The following is a 19,307-nucleotide window of genomic DNA, read 5'->3' on the forward strand; positions in this document are numbered from 1 at the left end:
ATGGCAAAGAAGCAAATCCGCGTGTTTCCCAACCAGGAACCCTGGATGAACAGGGATACCCACTGCTTGCTGAAGTCTAGGTCTGAGGCATTCAAGTCAGGTGACCCTGACCTGTACAAGAAAGCCAGATATGATCTAAAGAAATCCATCAAAGATGCCAAAAGACAGTACCGGACCAAGCTCAAGTCCCAGGCTAGCCACATGGATCCCCACCGTCTATGGCAAGGTCTGCAAGACATAATGGGCTACAAGATGAAGGCATGTAAAATCATCGGCTCCAACGCACCCTTCCCTGATGAGCTCAACGCATTCTATGCCCGCTTTGAGCAAGAGGTCAGCAAGACCTCCACCCCAGAAGCTGCGGATGAACTTGTATCCGAGATCACTACTGCAGACGACAGAGCAGCCTTCCCAAAGGTCAACCCACAGAAAGCCACTCGCACGGATGGGGTACCCGGTCGAGCACTTCGGTCTTGCACGGATCAGCTGGCGGGGGTATTCGCAGACATCTGGATTAGATGTTTATTGTCACGTGTACCGAGGTACAGTGAAAAGTATTTTTCTGCGAGCAGCTCAACAGATCATTAAGTACATGTGAAGAAAAGAAAATACATAATAGGGCAACACAAGGTATACAATGTAACTACATAAGCACCGGCAGCGGATGAAGCGTACAGGGGTGTAGTGTTAATGAAAGTCAGTCCATAAGAGGGTCATTTAGGAGTCTGGTAACAGCGGGGAGAAGCTGTTTTGAGTCTGTTCGCGAGTGTTCTCCGACAATGCTCGGCACAACATAGAGGACCGAAGGGCCTGTTCTGTGCTGTACTGTTCTATATCTCCTGCTCGATGGAGCAGCGGGGGGTGTAGATGGAGTCAATGGATGGGAGGCAGGTTCGTGTGATGGACTGGGCGATGTTCACGACTCTCTGAAATTTCTTGCGGTCCTGGGCCGAGCAGTTGCCATACCAGGCTGTGATGCAGCCCGATAGGATGCTTTCTGTGGTGCATCTGTAAAAGTTGGTAAGGGTTAATGTGGACATGCCGAATTTCCTTAGTTTCCTGAGGAAGTATAGGCACTGTTGTGTTTTCTTGGTGGTCGCGTCGACATGGGTAGACCAGGACAGATTTTGAGATGTGTACCCCTAGGAATTTGAAACTGCTAACTATCTCCACCTCGGCCCCATTTATGCTGACAGGGGTGTGTACAGTACTTTGCTTCCTGAAGTCAATGACCAGCTCTTTAGTTTTGCTGGTGTTGAGGGAGAGATTGTTGTCGCTGCACCACTCCACTAGGTTCTCTATCTCCCTCCTGTATTCTGACTCGTCGTTATTTGAGATCCGGCACATTATGGTCATATCGACAGCAAACTTGTAGATGGAGTTGGAACCAAATTTTGCCACGCAGTCGTGTGTGTACAGGGAATAGAGTAGGGGGCTAAGTACGCAGCCTTGCGGGGCCCCGGTATTGAGGACTATTGTGGAGGAGGTGCTGTTGTTCATTCTTACGGATTGTGGTCTGTTGGTCAGAAAATCGAGGATCCAGTTGCAGAGTGGGGAGCCAAGTCCTATGTTTTGGAGCTTTGATATGAGCTTTGCTGGGATTATGGTGTTGAAAGCGGAGCTGTAGTCAATAAATAAGAGTCCACTGTAGGAGTCCTTGTTGTCGAGATGCTCTAGGGATGAGTGTAGGGCCAGGGAAATGGCGTCTACTGTGGATCGGTTGCGACGGTATGCGAATTGCAGTGGATCAAGGTGTTTGGGGAGTATGGAGGTGACGCGCTTCATGATCAACCTCTCGAAGCACTTCATTACAACTGACATCTTCAACCTCTCTTTACAACAATCTGAGGTCCCTATCTGCTTCAAGAAGATGACCATCATCCCTGTACCAAATAAAAGTCAAGCAGCGTGCCTTAATGACTATCGTCCAGTGGCTCTGACATCCATCATCATGAAATGCTTCGAAAGGTTAGTCATGGCACGAATCAAGCCCAGCCTCCCAGATTGCCTTGATCCACTACAGTTCGTCTACCGCTGCAACAGGTCCACAACAGATGCCATCTCCATGGCCCTGCACTCTACCCTGGAACACCTAGATAACAAAGACACCTATGTCAGACTCCAATTTATCGACTACAGCTCAGCCTTCAACACCATCATTCCTACGAATCTCATCTCCAAACTCCGTGGCCTTGGCCTCGGCTCCTCCCTCTGCGACTGGACCCTGAACTTTCTAACCCACAGGCCACAATCAGTAAAGATAGGCAACAACACTTCCCCCACGATCATCTTCAACACCTCAGCCCCCCTACTCCTTATACACCTACGACTGTGTGGCCAAATTCCCCACCAACTCGATTTCCAAATTTGCTGATGACACCACCTTAGTGGGTCGGATTTCAAACAATGACGAGACAGCGTACAGGAATGAGATACAGAATTTGGTGAACTGGTGAGACGACAGTAATCTCTCCCTCAATGTCAGCAAAATGAAGGAGATAGTCACCGACTTCAGGAAGCGTAGTCATGCCCCATCTACATCAATAGGAACAAAGTAGAAAGGGTCGAGAGCTTCAAGTTTTTAGGTGTACAGATCACCAACAGCCTGTCCTGGTCCCCCCCCCCATGCCGACACTATAGTTAAAGCCCACCAACGACTCTACTTTCTCAGAAGAATAAGGAAATTTGGCATGTCAGCTACCACCCGTGCCAACTTCTACAGATGCACCATAGAAAGCATTCTTTCTGGTTGTATCATAGCTTGGTATGGAGCCTGCTCTGCCCAAGACCGCAGGAAATTATAAAAGTTTATGAATTTAGCCCAGTCCATCACGCAAACGAGCCTCCCATCCATTGACTCGGTCTACAATTCCCGCTGCCTCAGAAAGGCAGCCAGCATAATTAAGGACCCCACGCACCCCGGACATACTCTCTTCCACCTTCTTCCGTCAGGAAAAAGATACCAAAGTTTGAGGTCACGTACCAACCGACTGAAGAACAGCTTCTTCCCTATTGCCAGCAGACTTTTGAATGGACCTACCTCGTATTAAGTGGATCTTTTCTCTACACCTTGCTATAACTAACATTATATTCTGCAGTCTCTCCTTCCTTCCCTATGTACGGTATGCATGGTTTGTCCAGCATGCAAGAAACAATACTTTTCACTGTTTACTAATACATGCGACAATAATAAATCAAATCAAAGTTTATTTAACTTGCTAACCATGTACACACGACTTTCTTTGAAGAATGGGTGCAGTGCACTGGCCCCAATGCTCCTTAGTTTAAATCTCAATAGCTAAAATTGGACATTTATCAGGCAAGTCCAAACTTTTGACAAGCACAAAAATACGATGGCTTGACAGAAATATACATTTAAAATGTAACAATTCTCAAGCATCATCATCAGGCCGATGACAGGTCCTAATGAAAGAGACTACATCAGGAGGGTAAAGACATATCGCAACCAGGAGGAAATTTGGTTATAATGGACTGTAACCTGCCAGAATTACCATTTTACCAAATCTGTAATTTCAGCACTTGAATCACCCACCTACTGTATCCCACCAAAAAACAGACTGAGCATGCAACCATAAACAAAAGTTGTCAAAAGCAGGGCTCATTATATCATTTTGTGGGGATTTACATGCACAAAAATAATATTGTCCACATTTTGGGATAAGACGACCAATTTGAATGATACAGGTGTCTCCTCAACGGATTAGCTGGCTAGCCTCAAGCCAGTTCCATTCAAGGCTATGTAGCACAGCTGTCAGAGAATAAGTAGAACTTATAAGTTACTTTAAACAATGGTTGCAGCTGTACCAACATCATTCTGCAAATTGAATTTGGACTCTTTCCTTCTCCACCTCAACTCACAATCGCATGCATAACTCAGCAAGTACCTTCCAAAATACTTCTATCTACCAAATGGTGCAGTCCATTGCAATAGTAACTGATCTGTGAAGTGTGCTTTGTGAACAGAGGACTAAGTCAGGAATTTTGTACAGAGTTAGGACACTAGGAAGGTCACTTATAAGCAATGCAACATGGAAAATTTACAGCACAGAAGGAGACTATTTGACTTGTGTGTCAGCTGAAAGAGCTTTCCAGATGAATTCCACTTTCAAACTTGGCCCCTATATCCTATATACATGCTTAACCAACTTATTTCTGTTTGGCTATCTTCAGAGATCTGTGGACATAGATTCCAAGCCCCTCCTATCTCTGCATCCAACCATTTATTGGGTATTCCCTCGTTTTGTCTTCTCAAATGTACAATCTCACAGCACTTCAGATTGAATTCATTTTTGTTGCATTTCTGCCCATCTGACCAGTCCATTGTTACCTTCCATCTGCATTTTTCTTAACGGACATTTACGACACAGGAAGTCACTGAGCTGACAATGCTGCCCATTCTTAATCACATCACCGACATTTAAATCAAAATTGATATTTTCGTGATGAATGTAAGAAATGTTTTTTTGTTGCTGCAGCGTTATCTTTAAAAAACTGAGTTTACGATGCATACAGCTAATAGGTTTAGCAAGTGCTGATTAAGAGGTCATAAAAGTGAGAAAATCCATGATTTTGCAAGTGTTCTGCTGAAAGATTTGAGAAGAATGTGTGTTTACAGATAGGTGGCTAATAGAATTATGGTTTTGGTTTGGAGGTCCCTGGGCTGTAGATAATTTATGACAGACATTGTATTTGGTCATGGGCTATCTTGTGGGAGGAGACAGAAGAACGCCTTATGCTTTGGGCACAGGTATGGTAATTAAAGTGAAGAGGCGGTCGGTTTGTACTTTCAGCTTGCCATAGGATGTTCGCCTGACTAGTGTGTTTTCCTTTGTTCTTGAAAGGTTCTCTCCAAGGTCTCTTTTCTCCAAGAGAAAAGTTAACCTGATTAAGTTTATTTATAAGTGGTATTTGAACGATGTTGGTTTACTTAATTGGAATATATAGTGGCAGGTGTAGGGAGCAAATTAAAGTTTTTCTTTTACTTAAGAACTGTTGTAACTTCTGTAATTTTATTTTATTGTTGCCAACGTGGTTAATTCTGTGTTTAAATTAAAGTTTGTTTTAACATAAAAAAATACCTACTGGTGGTCAGTGTCGATCACTCCTGTGGTGCTTTCACCATTCCTGCGTTTTACAAATTGCAAATAGTTGGGTTTGCATCCGGGATCCCAACAAATCCCAAAGCAAGGGGCCTAGTACAGAGCCCACTGGAAACCCCACTGGAAACAGCCTGCCAGCTGCAAAAATACTCATTGATCATTACCCACCACAGCCAATTTTGGATCCAACTTGCTACTTTCCTTTTGATCCCATGAGCTTTGACGTTTGACGGGTCTGCCATGCGCAACCTAGTGTTATGGGTCAGGGTTTAGAGAACCCCAAAGTGTATCATGGAGTTCACCTGACCCACAACTATTAATAGATTGTGGTATGGGGAGCACAGAGCCCACTCTACAAGAGTGATACTTCAGAAATGGACAAGTATTTTTGTTTTTAAACAAAAAAATGTTTATTCTATGAACTCAAATTAACCTTTATAAAACAAACAGTGAATATCTTAGCAACCATTAATTTGAAGATAAACCCCAAAGAATACAACACTAAGTAATCCTTTAAGCTGTTTTTTTAAACATCCAAAAGACTTAACAAACCTTTAAACATAAGCACATCAGAGTTTACAGTCACTATTGAAACCATTTATAATTCTTCTGAATTCACCAAATGATCCAGAAATAGTCTTTGGATGGCAGAGATCAACAGTACAGCCCTTTGTTTTAACTCCAGATGCAGCTCACTGAAAAACAGACACACCCAAGCTTTTTCTCAAACTGAAACTAAAAAGCAGAACTAGAGCTCAGCTCCACCCACACTCTGACATCACTCCAGTAACATGAGCAGCTCCATTTCTTAAAGGTACATTTCTTAAACACCCATTTCTTAAAGGTACTCTCACATGACACTAGTTAAAATTTGTGCTCAAATTAAAGTAGTTTATATTAAATGTATTACCCTCACTGACCCTCTTTCTCTTTTCTAGATACATACAAATATATGAAATAGGAGTAGGTCATTTCATCAAGCCTGCTCCGCCATTCAGTAAGATCCTGGCTGATTGGATTGTGGCCTGAACTCCACTTTCTTTACTACCCTTGTAAGGATCATCTTGTTTAAACTCGGTTTGCTCCGTTTTTGATATTACACGTTTTGCCCATGGACGATTAAAGGGCTGTGCATTTAATGTGGACTTGCCTTTAATTCAGGCAGCAGCATGGGCTGATTTAAACTGAAGATTGACCTGACCCTAAGAGAAAGCAGTCTGCAATTCAAACAAGCATGTGCCAGAGGGTTGTTCTGCCTTTGCTTCAAACAAGCGGGGTCCAAAATGATTTGACTGACATCAGTGGTGACTCAGATTGATGGAATTGGCTGGCAGTCAATGGGCTGGTTAAAAAAGGCTGGGCTTTGCCGATACCTGGTGGTGATTGGTTCTAACTTCTGGAATGTTCTTCAGAGTCACGAGGTTCTATTTTACTTTCAGTTTTGATTTCAGGAAGCAGATCCGAAAGGCCCAGGTCCAAATGAACTTCAATCAATTCTACTAGTTGCATCCTCGATTTGTCAAACACTACTTTCCCTTTCATAAATATATGCTGATTCTTTCTGATCCTGCCACTGTTTTCCCAAATGCTCTGCGATTAAATCTTTTATAATGGATTCAAGAACTTTCCCCACATCAGGATGACTGGTCTATAATTCCCCTTTTTCGCCCTATTACTCTTTTTAAATAGTGGGGTTACATTAACTACCCTCCAATCTGTATGAACTGTTTGAGAGTCCATAAAATCTTGGAAGATGACCACCAATGCATCCACTATTTCCAGGGCCACTTCCTTAAGTACTCTGGGATGTAGAAGGGGCTTTTCACAGTAACTTAATTGCAGTGTTAATGTAAGCCTACTTGTGACAATAAGTAATCTTATTATCAGGCCCTGGGGATTTATTGGCCTTCCACCTCTCCCAATTTACATCCATTCAAATAATAATCTGCCTTCCTATTTTTGCTACCAAAGCGGATAACCTCATATCCATCCATATTGTACTGCATCTGCCATGCATGTGCCCACTCACTCAGCCTGTCCAATTCCTGAAGCATCCCTGTATCCTTCTCAGTTCACCCTCCTATCCAACTTCGATCATCTGCAAATTTGGAGATAATACATTTAGTTCCCTCGTACAAATCATTAATACACAAGGTGAACTGTTGAGGACCTAGCACAGATCCCTATGTCACCATTTATTCCAACTTTTTGCTTCCTGTCTGCTAACCAGCTTTCTATCCATCTCGACACTACCCGCAATCCCATGAGCTTTAATTTACATAGTAATCTATGTGAGACCTTGTCGAACACCTTCTGAAAGTCTAAATAAACCAAACCCACCAGTTCTCCCTAGTCAACTCTACTGGTTAGATCTTGAAATAATAGAGGATTGTCAAGCATTATTTCCCTTTCGTAAATCCATGCAGAAAGTTAGAACCCCTAGTCATATTGTACTTCTAAGAGTAGGCCATAGCATTTGAATAACTGCGTCAACCTTTCCACCACTACGTAGCTGCAACTGTTCTTAAATGTAAGGTTTACGGAAATCAGTCATATCCATGACTGTAAGAATGTACTGATACCCAGTAGATTTGTCAAGCATGACTTCCCTTTCATAAATCCGTGCTGACTTTGTCTGATTATACCACTGTTTTCCAAATGCTATGCCATGAAATGCTGGATAATGGACTGTAGCTACTTCCCTGTTACCGATGTTAGGCTCACTGGTCCTAGTTCCCAGTTTTCTCTCCGCTTTCCTTTTTGAATAGCGGGGTTATATTAGCTCCTCTTCAATCTGTAGGAACCATTCCAGAGTCCAAAGAATTTTGGAAAATGGCCACCAATGGATCTACTATTTCTAGGGACATTTCCTTAAGTACTGAAGGATGAAGATTATCAGGCCCTGGAGATTTAGCCACCTTCAATCCCATTAATTTCCCCAAAACCATTTCTCTTACTAATACTAATTTCTACCAGCTCCTCACTTAAATGTGTATTACTCAGAACTTCCAGGACATTGCTTCTGTCTTCACAAAAGGAAGGCATGAGTAAAGTACGAATTTAGTTCCCCAGCCATTTCTTTGTTCCCAGTTATGAATTCCCTCATTTTTGACTGTATGGGGCCGACATTCGCTTTCGCCGTTCTTTTTCTCTTCACATATCTATAGAAACTGTTAGTTATGTTCCCCGCTAGCTTACTTTCATGTTATATTTTCCCCTTCTTAAACAATCGCTTGGTCTGCCTTTGCTGAATTTTAAACTGTTCCTAATCCTCAGGTCTATTGCTTTTTCTTGCTAATTTGTACGTCTCTACTTTGAATCTAATTTTATCGCCAATTTCCCTTGTAAGCCATGGTTTGGCCACAGTTCCCTTTCTAATCTTGTGCCAAATAGGAATAAACAACTTTCGGAGTTCACCTATTCGTTTCTTGAATGCCTGCCATTGCCTGTCTGCTGTCTTTCCTTTTAGCAATGTTTCCCAGTCTGTCATCGCCAGCTCATGCCTCATATCATTAGTTATCTTTGCTGAGATTCAGGACCCTGGGTGCAAAATTAACTACCCCACTATCTACTTTGATAAAGAATTCTATCTTATTATGGTCACTCATCCCCAAGGGTTTGCTCACAACTAGACTGCCAACTAATCCTTTCTCATTGCACAACGCCCTGTCCAAGATGGCCTGTCCCCTTGTTGGTTCCTTAATGTAATGGTCCAGAAAACCATCCTGTATTCACTCCAGAAATTTCTCCTCTATTGTACTGTGACTAATTTGACTCACCCAATCTATATGCAGATTAAAGTCACCCATAATCAGAGGTTCCTTTATCACTTGCATCTCTGATTTCCTGTCTAAAGCTATTCCCAACATTACCACTGCAGTTTGGTGGACTGTATACAAAATATTTTTTTTTAAGTGCTTGAGGTTTCTTAAAGATTCCACATTGTCTGTGCTAATATATTTCCTCAATATTGTATCAATATCTTCTTTAATCAACAATGCAACGCCACCACCTTTTCTTTTGTATGCCTTCCTAAAAACTGAATAGCCTTCAATGTTTACTTCCCAACCTTGATCACTTTGGAGCTATGTCACACCCCTTTACATCTACCTGCACAACTAATTCATGCATTTTATTTTGAATGCTCTGAGAGTTCAGAACCTTAAGGCTAGTCCTTTTAACGTTCCTTGTATTGCCGCTATTTGGTTTTTAATGTGTAATTATCTGATTCTGCCATTGATTTGTGTGTCCATCACTTTTCTTATTTTCCTTGATGTTTTTCTCTTGTTTTTGATTCCCCCTGCTCTAAATCCTTCCATTCACCTCCCATATTAGTTTAAACCCTCCCCAACTGCTCCAGCAATTACCCAAGGACATCTATCAAGGTCCTGCCCAGGTATAACCTGTCCAGTTTGTACAGGTCCCACCTCCCCCAGAACCGGTCCCAATACCCCAGGAATCTGAAACCCTCCCCTCAAATTCCTTCAGCCAGGTATTCATCCAATATATCCTGCTATTTCTACTCTGACTAGCACGTGGCACTATTAGTAATCCTGAGCTCACCTTCGAGGTCCGGCTTCTCAACTATATTCTTGACTCCCTATTTCTGCTTTTAGAACATCTCCTCTTTTTTACCTATGTAGTTTGTACCAATGTGTACCACAACCACTGGCTGTTCATCCTCTCCCGTCTGTAACCTCTCAGAGACATCCTGGACCCTAGCACCAGGACAGCAACATACCATCCTCGTTTGTGGCCACAGAAACGCCTATCTATTCCACTTACAATTGAATCCCCTATAACTATTACATTCCCACACTTTCCCCTCTGCAGCAGAACCAACCGTGCTCCAACAAATTTGGCTGCTGCTTTCCCCGAGAGGTCATCCCCCTCAACAGTATCCAAAGCGGTATATCTGTTTTGTACGGGAATGGCCACAGGAGATTCCTGCGCTGCCTAGCTAGATCTTTTGCTCTGTCAGATGGTCACCCATTCCTTTCCTGCCTGTGGAGTCTGAGCCTGTGGTGAGACCACCTCTCTACACGTGCTATCTATAATACTCTCCGCATCGCGGATGCTCCAGTGTTCCTAGACGCCGCTCCAGCTCTGAAACTCAGGCTTCCAGGAGCTGCAGCTGGAGACACTTCCTACACATGCTGGTCCTGGGAACTGGAAAGGTTCCTTGTCTCCCACATGGAGCAAGAGCAGACCATGGCTTGGAGCTCCGCTGCTATGTCTTACCCTTTACATTAAATTAATCCTTTTAATATCAACTAGAGCCCTTCTTCTCTGCTCAAATGTACTCACCCAACCAGCTTTTTTTGAACTCCTGGTTCTGCTTTCAGATTCACTTCTCCTTTATCCTCCTGGCTTCGTTCCCGAACTGTTGCCTTTTTCAGTTATTTCAGTTTCAGCATTCTGCCTGAACAGCTCTTGCCACACTACTTCACTGTGATGCTGACTGCAGGATACTCTTCCGAGATGCGTCACTGTGATGCTGCCTGCAAGATACTCCTCCCATACTCTTCCCAGGCATCCTTGACCCTAGCACCAGGGAGGAAACATATCATCCTGGAGTCTCATGTGCAGTAACAGAAACACCTTAATCCCAAAATTCTGCTTTTAGGACCTAATCTCTTTTTTTTTAAACCTATGTCGGTTGTACCAATGTATACCACGACCACTGGCTGTTCACACTCCCCCCTCTAGAATGTCCTGCAACTGTTCCGATACATCCTTGACGCTAGCACCAGGGAGGCAGCGTATCATCCTGGAGTCTTGTTTGTGGCCACAGAAACACCAATCTATTCACCTTTTGAATTGAATCCCTTATGACTATTGCAATCACACATTTGTTAGTCCTCCCTTGTGTAGCAGAGTCAACCATGGTGCAGCACTTTTGGCTGTTGCTGCTTTGCCAGAGAGGCCATTCTTTTCAACAGTAACCAAAGCTGTGCATTTGTTTTGCAGGGGAATAGCTATAGAAGATTCTTGCACTGTCTGCCTAGCCCTCTTGCTCTGCCTGGTGGTTAACCATTCCCTTCCTCCTGTGGACTCTTGGCCTCAGGTATGACCACCTCTCTATGTGCTATCCATGATACTCTCGTCTCACGGACCTCCAGTGTCCCCCGCCTCCATTGCAGTTCCGAAACCCGGAGTTCCAAGAGCTTCGGCTGGAGATCCTTCCTGCACACATGATGACCCTGGGAACTGGAAATGTTCCCAGCTTCCCACATAGAGCAGGAGGAGCACACAGCAGTTTGGTGTGCTTATGCAATGATGTAGTTCTTTAAATTAAATCTTTTGGAAGCTACTTAATATCAAATAATAAGTTACTCTAGGGTCCCTTCTTCCCTGCTCTTCGTTGTTACAGAATATATCCCTTACAAACAATGAACTACAAATAAGACCTTAAAAACTATAAGCGATAAAAGTATTAAATATTTACCTGTTCGTACTCACGACACACCCTCAGCCACCTCACTCAACAATAACTCGGTACAATAACTACACAGAAAATAAATGGTGTAAATCACTTGACCATTACTTAACATACAAATGGTTTCTTGCATCCTATGCAGGATTGAGAGAACATTGGGGTTTAAAAGAGATTGCTCAGAGGAAAATAGGGTTTAGCTTGGAAGAAGAAATCAAGATGAATGTTTACACATAAAGCCAAGTTAAATCACAATTACCGAATCATGCCAGTTATTCCTTGTCACAAAAATAATGTTACATCTCTCTTAAAAACATTGGTAATCAACCATGTTTAAACAGGATCCCCTCACCACTGAAAATTGGAATAAACTATTACGATTTTTTATTTAAAAAAGCATCTCACTTTTGTTTCGCTGAATATTGCTGATATGCTTTTCTTTGAAGTGCTTTGACCGCCAATTTATGGTCTCAATACAACCTCCAGCTTGAGCACCGTAGTGGAGGCAGATACAATAGTGACTTTGAAGGGGCATTTTGACAAATACATGAATAGGATGGGAATAGAGAGATATGGTCCCCGGAAAGGTAGCGGGTTTCAGTTCAGACGGGCAGCATGGTCGGTCAGGCAGGCTTGGATGGCCGAAGGGCCTGTTCCGGGTGTGCTGTAATTTTCTTTGTTCTTTGGTCATTCTCTGGAAAGTGCATGTATGACCAGACGACAGAACTTGCTAATTAGACTGGAAAAATATTTTTATGTTGAAACTGTACAATCTTAAACAAGAACAAAGAGAAACGGCTAGGCATGTAGCCAGCAGCAATCTCCCCACACTATGAAAATGAATATTTCTTGGAACGTTCCAGACTCATTTGTTTTTAAGACTGCAGCAAATATATAAGCACCAAGGGCAGATGGCACAACTGCAACTGCTCTCGGCTGCTGAGTTGCTTACCCCTTCGCTTGGTTCTCCCCAACTCAGAAGTTAAGTATTTCTTCATTCCAAGTTAAATATTTCTCCATTCCAAGGATCGCTAAAGCCTAAGCATTCCCCTGTTTACTCATTCAATCTCTTTAACTAATATCAAACCTCCTTGGATTAGCTATTGCCCACCCAATCCCTTGGTTTAACCTGATACACAATGACAGCCATTTTGTTGCATATACAGGACTTTAACAAAGGCACAATGAAAAAAATTCAAGAATATCAGTACAGGGGGATCATGAACAAGTTATAATCTGCAACAAATACTGGATAGAACTAGAAGCAGGGACAGTTATTTGAAACTTTAATAATTAAAACAATTACGTTTAAGGTAGAAGCTTGGCATGATTTCCACCTGTTCAGTGTCACCAATAGATTAATGGCATCTCTCCCTAATTTCAGTCCATTGCATTAGACATTGGGGACTCCATAGTTAGGGGGACAGATAGGAGATTCTGTGGGAACGAGAAAGACTCGCAGTTGGTGTGTTGCCTCCCAGGTGCCAGGGCCCGTGACGTCTCGGATCGTGTTTTCGGGATCCTTAAGGAGGAGGGGGAGCAGCCCCAAGTCGTGGTCCACATAGGCACCAATGACATAGGTAGGAAAAGGGATGGGGATGTAAGGCAGGTATTCAGGGAGCTACGGTGGAATCTTAGAGCTAGAACAAACAGAATTATTATCTCTGGGTTGTTACCCGTGCCACGAGACGAGGAATAGGGAGAGAGGAGTTGAACACGTGGCGACAGGGATGGTGCAGGAGGGAGGGACTCAGATACCTGGATAATTGGGGCTCATTCTGGGGTAGGTGGGACTTCTACAAACGGGATGGTCTACACTTGAACCAGAGGGGCACCAATATGCTGGGAGGGAAATTTGCTAATGCTCTTCGGGAGGGTTTAAAATTAATTCAGCAGGGGGATGGGAACCCGAATTGTAGCTCCAGTATACAGGAGGTTGAGAGTAGCGAGGTCATGAGTAAGGTTTCAAGGTCGCAGAAGTGTACCGGCAGGCAGAAGGGCGGTTTGAAGTGTGACTACTTCAACGCCAGGAGCATCCGGAATAAGGTGGATGAACTTGCAGCATGGGTTGGTACCTGGGACTTCGATGTTGTGGCCAGTTCGGAGACATGGATAGAACAGGGACAGGAATGGTTGTTGCAGGTTCCGGGGTTTAGATGTTTCAGTAAGCTCAGGAAAGGTGGTAAAAGAGGGGGGGGGGGGTGGCATTGTTAGTCAAGGACAGTATTACGGTGGCAGAAAGGACGTTTGATGAGGACTCGTCTACTGAGGTAGTATGGGCTGAGGTTAGAAACAGGAAAGGAGAGGACACCCTGTTGGGAGTTTTCTATAGGCCTTCGAAAAGTTCCAGAGATGTAGAGGAAAGGATTGCAAAGATGATTCTGGATAGGAGCGAAAGTAACAGGATAGTTGTTATGGGGGACTTCAACTTTCCAAATATTGACTGGAAACGCTACAGTTCGAGTACTTTAGCTGGGTCAGGTTTTGTCCAATGTGTGCAGGAGGGTTTCCTGACACAGTATGCAGATAGGCCAACAAGAGGCGAGGCCACATTGGATTTGGTACTGGGTAATGAACCAGGCTAGGTGTTAAGATTTGGAGGTAGGTGAGCCTGGTGATAGTGACCACAATTCGGTTACGTTTACTTTAGCGATGGAAAGGGATAGGTGTATACCACAGGGCAAGAGTTATCGCTGGAGGAAAGGCAATTATGATGTGATTAGGCAAGACTTAGGATGCATAGGATGGGGACGGAAACTGCAGGGGATGGGCACAATTGAAATGTGGAGCTTGTTCAAGGAACAGCTACTGCGTGTCCTTGATAAGTATGTACCTGTCAGGCAGGGAGGAAGTGGTCGAGCGAAGGGAACCGTGGTTTACTAAAGTAGTTGAATCACTTGCCAAGAGGAAGGAGGAGGCTTATGTAAAGATGAGACGTGAAGGTTCAGTTAGGGCACTTGAGAGTGACAAGTTAGCCTGGAATTACCTAAAGAGAGAGCTAAGAGTCAGGAGGGGACATGAGAAGTCCTTGGCAGGTAGGACCAAGGAAAACCCCAAAGCTTTCTATAGGTATGTCAGGAATAAAAGAATGACCAGGGTAAGAGTAGGGCCAGTCAAGGACAGTAGTGGGAAGTTGTGCGTCGAGTCCGAGAAGATAGGAGAGGCGCTAAATGAATATTTTTCGTCAGTATTCACACAGGAAAAAGACAATGTTGTCAAAGAGAATACGGAGATACAGGCTACTAGACTAGACGGGATTGAGGTTCATAAGGAGGTGTTAGCAATTCTGGAAAGTGTGAAAATAGTTAAGTCCCCTGGGCCGGATGGGATTTATCCTAGGATTCTCTGGGAAGCTGGAGAGGAGATTGCAGAGCCATTGGCTTTGATCTTTATGTCGTCATTGTCTACAGGAATAGTGCCAGAAGACTGGAGGATTTACCAGTTGACACTGGTCCAAGAAAATGCTTACCCAAAAATGGCTAACTAATTAGCTGATCTTGACAAAGTGACACAAGCTGGACATCGCTATCACCTCAATGGCAGTCACCAATGACAGTATACAAAGGTTGACCTATCTCAAAGATGCACAAATCTTCAAAATGTCACCACAGGGGATCTAGAAGTACAACATAAAGAATAGGGATATATTCCTGCAGCAAAAACACTTGTGTAAAGTACTTCCCCACATCTCCATACAAGAATACATTTATACTCATGCAAAATATTTTTTCTCTCTCTAGGAATCAGCATTTGAACAATAGCTAGAAGCTGCTCAGCTGATGCCCACAGGACCCAACAACAATGGAGAACATAGAAAGTGAACTAAATCAGCATCCAGGAATACAAATGGTGAAAAACACCCATCAGTGACTTCAGTACTGCCAGAGTGAATAATAGCCCTTTTATACTACAAATCAATTTTACAAAGTCATGCTATCACTGATAGGGAAAACAATTGAGGAAAATGTAGCCGGTCTGATTAGTAAGCTCACGGTGACACCAAGGTTGGTGGAGTGGCAGATGGTGTTGAGGATTTTCAGAGGATACAGCACGACATAGATAGGTTGGAGAATTGGACAGAGAAATGGCAAATGGAGTTTAATCCGGACAAATGTGAGGTAATGCATTTTGGTAGGTCTACCATAGTGGGGAAGTATACCGTGAATGGTAAAACTCTTAGAAATCTAGAAAGTCGAGAGATCTGGGCGTGGAGGTCCACAGATCTTTGAAGGTGGCAACACAAGTCAAGAAAGCATACGGAATGCTTGCCTTCATTGGACGGGGCACCGACTATAAAAACTGGTCAATTATGCTACAGTTGTATTGAATCTTGGTACGGCTACACTTGAAATATTGAGTATAATTCTGGTCACCACACTACCAGGACATGGAGGCTTGGAGAGGCTGCAAAGGAGGTTTACCAGGATGTTGCCTGGTCTGGAGTGTGTTAGCTATGCGGAGAGGCCGAATAGACTCGGAGTGTTTTCATTAGAACGACGGAGGTTGAGGGGTGACCTGATAGCGGTCGACAAGATTATGAAGGGCATGGATAGAGTGGATGGGCAGGCACTCTTTCCCAGGGTGGAGGGGTCAGTCACCAGGGGGCATAGCTTTAAGGTCCATGGGACAAAGTTTAGAGGAAACGAGCGAGACAGGTTTTTTCTAAAAATTATTTTTATTTATTTATTTATTTTAATTTTATTAACAGAGGGTGACGAGTGCCTGGAACACGTTGCAAGGGGGGGGGGGTTGTGGAAGCTGATACATTAACCGCGTTCAAAAGGCATCGAGACAAATACATGGATAGGATGGGTATCAAGGGGATTGGCACTAGCAAGTGCTGGGGGTTTTAGCCAAGGGTGGTATCATGACTGGTACAGGTTTGGCGGGCCGAAGGGCCAGTTCCTGTGTTGCATTGTTCTTTGATTCCTCCTACCGAAGTGCATGACCTCACACTTCCCCATTTCCCAAGTTTTCGCCCAGTCATCCAATCTATCTCAACTCCATTACAGAATCACAATATATTCATCACAACATGCCTTTCCACTATTTTCATAACATCGGCAAATTTGGAAACCTTACATTCTGTTCCTTCCTCCGCGTCATTCATGTAAATAGTGAACAATTGCGAGCTAAGAACTAATTCTTACAGTGCTCCACTAGTTATATCTTTCTACTCTGAAAAGGACCCTTTTTTTCCAACTCTGTTTTCTGTGACAGCCAGTTTTCAATCCATGCGAATGCATTTCCCCCAATTCCATGGGCTTTTAACTTCATGCACCGGCCTCTTTTGCGGCACCTTGTCAAATGCCTTTTGGAAATCTAACTACAATAGATCTACAGGTTCTCCTCTATCTACTCTCCCTGTTACATCCTCAAAAAATTCAAGCAAATTTGTCAAACGTGATTTACCTTTCATAAAATCATTTTGCCTAGGTTTGTGACCACTACCCCCCAAGGGATCCTTAACCACAGATCCCTTATTAATCCTTCTTCATTGCACAAAACCAAGTCTAAAATAGCCCATGCAGGTTCTACAATGTACTGCCCATAAAAGCAATCCTTGATGCACTCCACAGATTCTTCTTCTACGCTACCCTTGCCGGTTTGGTTTGTCCAATCAATATGCAGATTAAAATCGCCCATGATAGTTGGAGTCGTCTTCAAACATGCCATTGATATTTCCCCATTTATGCTCAGACCACTGAGATAAACCAGCCCTTTATATCACGATTCAGCACGGTTCTGAAACCTTCCTTCACTACCGACGCTACCTCATCTCCTTTCCCCTTTGGCCTCTTTCTTGGAACACTATACCTTGGAATGTTGATACTGGATTTTATAATTAGAGGCATATAAAAAGTCAGCAAATTGTGCTAAACCTATACAAAATATCAGGTCATCACCTTCTTAAGTATTTGTCCAATTATTGGCAGGACACTTTCGAAAAGATGCGAAAGCTTAGGCAAAAGAGATTTGGTAGACAGATTAAAATGAGGAAATACGGTATATGTGGAAAGAATGGAGAAACTGAGATTGTTCGCTCCAGATCAGAAAAGTTAAGAGATTTGATTGAGATGCTTAAATCATGAAGGCTTTAGATAGAGAGAAAAAAGTTTCCAATGGTTGATAGATCAACCAAAGTGCTATTTCAAACAGTTGTGCTCTCAGCTGTTCCCCTTCCACCCAAAGCAATGACAGAGCTTCCCCTTGTCATTACTTTACACCCTAACAGCCTCCACAATTGACAGATCTGCTGCCAACTCCAGCACAACACTACGACCAAACATCTTACCCTGCTCTCCCCATTCAGCATTCTGAAGGGGTCATTCCTCTGCGACACCCTGATCTATTTCTGTGTCACCCCCGCCCCAACACACTCTCCCTTTCTTATGGTACCTTTCCACACAACTGCAGAAAATGCAACACCTGCCCTTTTATCACCTTCTCACATCGAATCCCCCAGACACTCCTTCCAAATGGAAATGATTTAGCTGCATTTTCAAATTAGTACCAAGCGATCTGCTCTATATTGGGACAACCAAAAGGATGGCACTGTAGCAGTGGTTAGCACTGTTGCTTCACAGCGCCAGGGGTCCCAGGTTCGAATCCTGGCTTGGGTCACTGTCTGTGCGGAGTCTGCATGTTCTCCCCATATCTGCGTGGGTTTCTTCCGGGCATCAACATTCAGTCCACAAATGTAGATTGTAACCACCCCAATCTTGTTTCAGATGTTTTCTTTCGCACCCGCTCCCTGTTTTAGATTTTGCCCGTTTCCTTCTTAATCCCTTCATCATTGGGCAGCCATTCACATATCATCTGGACACATCTTTGATTTCATTACCTAGTACCATTCCGTTTGGCTTTTGAACCACAAAACCATTTGTCATTCAGGTTCCCAGTCTCCAGCATATCACAACCATTCCCTTTTCTTCCTCTTCCCTTCCTCCCCCTTTTCACTTAATAAGAACATTAAAAAAAATATATATATCTATTTTATTAAAGTTTTCAAACACAATTTTTTCCCTTATAAATCAAAGAAATAAAAATACAAATAACATGATAACTGCAATATAACATTATGTAACTAACATGGTAAACTAACTAAATAACACTAAGTAATACTCCCCCCCCCCCCCCCCGCCCCCTCTCCAAAAACCCAAACAGTTTACCGGGGGGTTGCTGCTGCTGGTCATCTATCTTCCCTCTAACGTTCCGCTAGGTAGTCGAGAAACGGCTGCCACCGCCTGGTCAACCCTTGAGCCGATCCTCTCAGCACAAACTTCATCTGCTCCAGTTTTATGAACCTCGCCATATCGTTTATCCAGGCCTCCAGTCCGGGGGGTTTCGCTTCCTTCCACGAGTAAAATCCTACGCCGGGCTACTAGGGACGCAAAGGCCACGACATCGGCCTCTTTCGCCTCCTGCACTCCCGGCTCATCCGCAACTCCAAATAAAGCTAGCCCCCAGCCTGGTTTGACACGGACCTTCACCACCTTAGAGATCACTCCCGTCACTCCCCTCCAATACCCCTCCAGTGCCGGACACAACCAAAACAAGTGTGGGGTTCGCCGGGCTTCCCCCGCACCTCCCACACTTGTCCTCCACTCCGAAGAACCTGCTCAACCTTGCTCCCGTTATATGTGCTCTATGCAGCACCTTAAATTGGATCAGGCTAAGCCTGGCACACGAGGAAGAGGAATTTACCCTACTTAGGGCATCAGCCCACAAACCCTCCTCAATCTCCTCCC

General features: G+C 43.7%; 1 protein-coding gene across 3 annotated transcripts in view; it reads right to left on the reverse strand.

Moving 5' to 3' along the window:
• The window catches only part of LOC140419086 (zinc finger protein 292-like), a 277,845-nt gene that overhangs the window by 239,115 nt on the left and 19,423 nt on the right, over positions 1 to 19,307 (reverse strand). The window contains exon 1 of one of the 3 annotated variants that reach the window (XM_072502860.1): positions 10,428 to 10,635. The exons of the other annotated variants lie outside the window; for them this stretch is intronic. The gene's annotated coding sequence lies outside the window, so the exon portion shown is untranslated. Of the gene's footprint in view, positions 1 to 10,427; positions 10,636 to 19,307 lie in introns of those variants that run through there. 3 annotated transcript variants of the gene reach the window in all.

This window comes from Scyliorhinus torazame, chromosome 1, assembly GCF_047496885.1.
Source record: "Scyliorhinus torazame isolate Kashiwa2021f chromosome 1, sScyTor2.1, whole genome shotgun sequence".
In the NCBI taxonomy this organism is placed as follows: Eukaryota; Metazoa; Chordata; class Chondrichthyes; order Carcharhiniformes; family Scyliorhinidae; genus Scyliorhinus; species Scyliorhinus torazame.